This window comes from Loxodonta africana, chromosome 1, assembly GCF_030014295.1.
Source record: "Loxodonta africana isolate mLoxAfr1 chromosome 1, mLoxAfr1.hap2, whole genome shotgun sequence".
Taxonomy (NCBI): Eukaryota; Metazoa; Chordata; class Mammalia; order Proboscidea; family Elephantidae; genus Loxodonta; species Loxodonta africana.
This window is the reverse complement of record NC_087342.1, coordinates 181,301,405-181,307,750: the sequence shown is the minus strand read 5'-3', so window position 1 is coordinate 181,307,750 and position 6,346 is coordinate 181,301,405. Positions and strand designations below refer to the sequence as shown.

The 6,346-nt window shown below is 43.0% G+C and overlaps 1 pseudogene; it reads right to left on the bottom strand.

Moving 5' to 3' along the window:
• Positions 1-315: 315 nt before the first annotated feature.
• On the bottom strand, positions 316-3,077 carry LOC100671235 (calcium homeostasis modulator protein 6-like; annotated as a pseudogene).
• Positions 3,078-6,346: the final 3,269 nt, after the last annotated feature.

Below are 6,346 nucleotides of genomic sequence, written 5' to 3'. Positions count from 1 at the left end.
TGTGGCTTTTCGTTCTCCTGTCACTCAGGTCAACTCCTTAGTTCTGTGTTTGATGGTCAGCGTTCATAAATTGTCCTGTATGTGATCGATTCACTTGTTTTTTTGAGTCTTTGTTACAAAAGGGATAAGCAGAAGCTTCTACTTAGTCAGGAATCTTGGTCCTGACTCTGAATTTTTGTATTTTTGTTTAGCAACCATACTAGAGCCATAAAATGCCAGTATTTTTAAGTTTCCAACCAGATGTTGTCTACAAGAAAATAAACTTGAAATTAACAACAGATAACCTAATAGGAAGGTCTGAAGTATAATGGCTCTTTCACTGTTTTTGCTACTAATGTATTTTATTTGAAAGCAGCATTGTTATTCAGTGGAAAGGACACTAGACTGAGAAGATAAGACTTCTTATCTAGTTCCAGTCTGTCACTTTGAACGAATCATTTAACCTTGCTTTTTTTAAAAAAATTAATATAATAGAGGGGTTCACTTCTAAATTTTTATTTCAGATTTAAAATACTATGTTTTCAAAATGCGGAAGGAAAAAAGCAGTCATAACCAATATTAAGTTCTATTTTTTAAAAATAAAGCAATAGTTCCAAGGACTTTTTTTCTTTTCATTTCTAAGGTCATACCTCCACAGTGGTGTTTATACCAGACGAATCTACAAAGCCAAGAATGGGAAACAAGGCATCTCCTTCTGCAGATCTGATACTCTGACTCTTCTCTCTTCTGTTAACATATTTGTGCAATACGCTGTAGTACTGCTCCTTGGGACTGAAAGTATATAGTGATGAAATCTGTTGCCAGTCTTTAATTGCTGGGGTGTAGTGTTTCTTTGGATGTGAGCCCTCAAAGGAACTTTTAACATTCTCTTCTGCCAATATGGTTGCATGCTCTGTGGCTTGAGTTTTAAGGATCTTCTGCTCCTGTTCCAAATAGATTTTCCAGAATTTCAGCTGCAGAACACTAACTGGAGATAGGCATCGGGAGACAGACGTAAAAATCAGAAGGACGATAATAACAATTGCCATCAGAATCCAGCCCAGCACCTTAGGAAAATGTGCCAAAATAGAAAGTTAGTCACATTTTTCATAAGAAATTTAAAAATTCTCAGATAGTAGTTCACCTGTTATGACAGTGAACAAACAACAGTTTTAGGACTTCATCTCTTAAAGGAAAGGAGTCATAGTAACCTTGTCCCTGATACACCTGCTTGCTTGCCAAGTCAGTCATATTCCAAGTCATGTCAAGATCCCAGGGAGGAGTCTATTGTTTGTCACTCCCATAGAACTCAAACCATGTAGACTTTCTGCATATCCCATGAAAGCAATGCTCATTTTAAAGAGCCTCTGGGCTTTATAAGCCCAGAGGCAGTGTAGGATTGTGGCTTTCCAGCTGGGCAGACCCCTTTTATTGCAACAATTCTTTGGCTTTCTTCTGGCTGGAGAAACAATTTTACCTAGGCTCAGTGTATTCAATATGAAAGGTAAATAAGAATACCCCGACAGGATTGTTGTGAGACATAAAAGAATAATGCAGGAGGTGATGCGCCTGGAGTAGTATCTGGCACAGAGTAGATGCTCACCGTACATGAGTGCCTTTCTTTTTATTGGTTTTATTTTGATATTCGCCTCTGGGCTCATTAGAAGCAAGTATCTTTCCTTGTTCTTTTAGGGTGTACTATTATGGCATAAAAAAAAATTAAAAAAAAAATTTTTTTTTTTTTTTATGCCTGGGGAAGATGGTCTTTCTGATCTTGTATAAGTGAGATACCATCTCACCTGAGCACCCCGTAAAAGCTTCCCTCTTTCCAATCTCCCCCGCCTTCGGATCCCTTGCACCCTGAGCGTCTCGCACTGGAGCTTGACCTGTGACTGAGCCCCAGAGCTCCTTGAGAAGGTTTTGCAGATCGCACTTCTTGGCCTGATGGCAGGGCACCAGCAGCAGCTGGGCTACGCAGCTGAAGTAGCGGCCGTGGCACAAGCGCCGCGCGAAGGGCGCGCTCTCGCTGGCCGCGCACTCGTAGAAGGCGCCCAGGAGCAGCGCGATGGCCACAGAAGTAAGCGGCGCGAGCGCGGTGCCGGCACTCGGCTGTGTGCACACCAGGGCGCAAAGCCCTGCGCCACAGCCTGTGCGGACTCCTGGCGCATAGCAGCCGGTGAGCAAGCGCCACGTGCGCGCACTCAGCACATAACCGCGGAGGAAAAGCGCGAGCTCCTACACCAGCAGAAACAGCAAGCCATAGGGCAGGTTCCAGGTGGCACTGCAAGGGCAGGAGGGCACCACGGTGGAGAGGAGGCGCTCCCAGCCCGCCGTCAGCAGGGTCACCAGGCCATAGCCTAGCGCGCTGTAGTGCCTTTGGTACAGGTCCAGAAACTTGCGAAACTTCTCCATGGGTCGCCTACCCTACAGTGCCTTGGACAGGCCCAGATGCTTCTCCCTCTTCCTTGCCCTGCTCCTCAAATGCAGAGGCGTGCGCTGGGACCTAGGGCTCTCCTCTCTCTTTGCTAAGAAGCAGTCTCAGAAAAAGCAAGAGCCCTTCAGAAGGTTTCCCTTTCTCATTTCAACCCAACTAGCACTGGCTGCCAAACACTCCATTGATCTCACCAGCACCCACCCACCCCTTTGAGAGGCAGAGACAACACAGTATCTTTCTCCAAGAAGCCAGAAACCTGCCAGAGGATAGACCTTGTTCCAGTGTTATCTATGTTTCACCAAACTGATAAGAAAGGAAGGGACTTTCCTTAGGCTTCCTGACACAGTGCAGCCACCTTATGGAAATAGTACTTTTTACTTAGGCAAATACCAGATTTTTCTCTATGGCAGCCACTCTGGTTCCTAAGCCAACTTATAGGAAGATGAAACAATTATGAAACACTGATCTGTTAGAGGAAACATTATTCTAGGACAAATTTCTGGTTTCTTTTCCACAAGCTAGATCACAGCAAAGCCCAGCTCAAGTTCTAGTTCTTCAATGATGCTCTGCCCTCTTCCTGTCCCCCTTCTGGACAGAATCAGCAGCCTGGTTCACATGAACTGTTCTCTCCTCTGCCTGGTATTCCACAGGACATGCCACTCTAACTCACCTTTCAGCCCCTGAATATACTGTATTGATTTCTGTCTTTTTCCTCAGGTATGTCATAGCACTGGAGAGTCACATTTGTCCTTGATGAATTCCACATTGATCAACATAGAGGGGTACATGGTTGTTCGAAAATACTAGTTGAATCAAAAAATGTCAAGCTGCGGTAACATGTAACTTGTTTTCTCCATCCCCAGCTTTCTCAAAACAGCATTTCTCTGACACAAACTGTAACCACTTCTGTGACACTAAACCTTATTCTGTGGGGCTCCAGAATGATGTGAGGTGAACTTGGAAGAACATAGACTGGTTTTGGAGTCAGGTGCATTGTGTGTGTGTGTGTAACAACTTAGCCCCTCTAAGGCTCAGCATCCTCATTTGTAAAAACAGGAAAATAGTCTCAATTTAAAGATTATTGTGGGAGTAAATTCAGTAGTGTCATGGATTGAATTGTGTACCCCGAAAATATGTGTATCAGTTTGGCTAGGCCGTGACTCGCAGTATTGTGTGACCATCTACCATTTTGTCATCTGATGTGTTTTTCCTATGTGTTATAAATTCTATTGCTATTATGTTAATGAGATGGGATTAATGGCAGTTATGTTAATAAGGCAGAACTCAATCTACAAGATTAGATTGTGTTTGAGGCAAACTCTTTTGAGATATAAAAGAGAGAAGCCAGCACAGAGACATGGGAACCTCAAATCACCAAGAAAGCAATGCCAGGAGCAGAGCGCATCCTTTGGCCCCCAGGTTCCTGCACTGAGAAGCTCCTTGACCAGAAGATGACTGATGAAAAGAACCTCCCTCCAGAGTCAACAGAGAGAGAATAAACTTCTGTGTGTTAATACCATCTACATGTGTATTTCTGTTATAGCACCACTAGATGACCAAGACAAGTTGCCTACATAAAGAACCTTTTAATATAGGTGTGCCTATTGGATGGATACTTGATGTAGCTTTGGGAATAGACTGCAAGTAAGTACATTGTACATAATGTAAGAATCCCAATGGATGCTCAATTTTAGACCAAGGATTGAATCCAGTGATTCAGTGGTTATCTACTACCTTAAAAGAATTGGTACCCCCCGTTGGCCATGTGCCTCAAGACAAGGAAAGCATCTGGATATGAGGTCTGAGTAGATAGTTCACAGTGAACTGGTTGCTGTTGACACCCATCCACTGGGCCTACCTTATTTTATCTAGAAAGTAGCTATGGAGTCAAGCGAATTGTTAGAGAAAGGGCAACTTGCTTTCTTAGCCCTAGTCCTACCCACGCCCCACTCCCAGCCTATCATTTATCAGTGCCTCCATAGTGCCTGGCATAAAACTCCACTCCATTGCAGTTTGTTGAATGGCCAGTCTCTTTCTGAGGCTGTTTAGAGGCTGCAAGGCAGTCCATTCCAAGGTCAGGCCCCTCCTTCTCATGCAGGGCACCTTGGGCCCTCTTCTCTGAGACTACAGCAGGGGTCCTTGCACAGTTCTGGCTCCCTGTGAACTTGTAGAAAATTCACGAGTTTGAGGAGAGTAACTGCTGTTGTTGTTAGGTGCCATCGAACAAATTCTAACTCATAGCGACCGTATGTACAACAGAACAAAACACTGCCCGGTCCCGTACCATCCTCACAGTATTTTTTATGCATGAGATCATTGTTAGAGCCACTGTGTCAATTCATCTTATTGAGGGTCTTTCTCTTTCTCGAGGACCCTCTTCTTTACCAAGCATGATATCCTCCTCCAGGGACAGATCCCTCCTGATAACATGTCCACAATATGTGAGACGAAGTCTGTTCATCCTCGCTTCTAAGGAGCATTCTGGTTGTACTTCTTCCAAGAAAGATTTGTTCACTCTTTTGGGAGCTCATGGTATAATCTATATTCTTCAGCACCAGCACTCAAAGGCGTCAATTCTTCTTTGGTCTTCCTTATTCATTGCCAAACATTCGCATGCATATGAGGCGACTGAAAACACGTGGCTTGGGTCAGGCGTACCTTAGTCCTCAAAGTGACAACTTTTCTTTTTAACACTTAAAGAGGCCTTTTGCAGCAGATTTGCCCAAAGCAATGCCTCATTTGATTTCTTGACTGCTACTTTCACTTTTTTTTTTTTTACTTTCACTGGGGTGTTGATTGTGGATGCAAGTAAAAATGGAATCCCCACCAGCTTCAATCTTTTCTCCACTTACTGTGATGTGGCTTATTGGTCCAGTTGTGAGGATTTTTGTTTTTTTATTTTGAGATGTAATCCATACTGAAGGCCACGGTCCTTAATCTTCAACACTAAGTGCTTCAAGTCTTCTTCATTTTCAGCAAGGAACAGTCATCTGCATAATGCAGGTTGTTAATGAGTCTTCCTCCAATCTTGACGTCTCTTTCTTCTTCATATAGTCCAAGTTCTTGGATTATTTCCTCAGCATGCACACTGAATAAATATAGTGAAAATCTACAACCCTGATGCACACTTTTCCTGACTTTAAAACAAGCAGTATCCCCTTGTTCTGTTCTAACAACTGCCTTTTGGTCCTGTACAGGTTCCTCATAAACACAATTAAGTGTTTCGAAATCTCAGTCTTCACAATGTTATCCATAATTTGTTATGATCCACACAGCTGAATGCCTTCGCATAGTCAATAAAACACAGGTAAACATCTTTCTGGTATTCTCTGCTTTCAGCCAGGATCCATGTGACATCAGCAATGATATCACTTGTTCCATGTCCTCTTCTGAACCTGGCTTGAATTTCTGGCAGTTCCCTTTTGATGTACTGCTACAACTGCTTTTGAATGATCTTCAGCAAAATTTTACTTGCATGTGACATTAATGATATTGTTTGATAACTTCCGCATTTGGTTGGATTACCTTTCTTTGGAATAGGCATAAATATGGATCTCTTCCAGTAGGTTGGCCAGGCAGCTGTCTTCCAAATTTCTTGGCATAGATAAGTGAGAACTTCCAGCACTGCATCTGTTTGTTGAGACATCTCAACTGATATTCCGTCAATTCCTGGAGTCTCTTTTTTGCCAATGTCTTCAGTGCAGCTTGCACGTCTTCCTTCATTACCATCAGTTCTTGATCATATGCTACCTCTTAAAATGGCTGAAGGTCCACCAATTCTTTTTGGAACAGTGACTCTGTGTATTTCTTCCGTCTCCTTTTGATGTCATATGGTATTTACCCTGTAGAATCCTTCAGTATTGCAACTTGAGGCTTGAATTTTTTCTTCGGTTCTTTCAGCTTGAGAAATGCCAAGCATATTCTTCCCTTTTG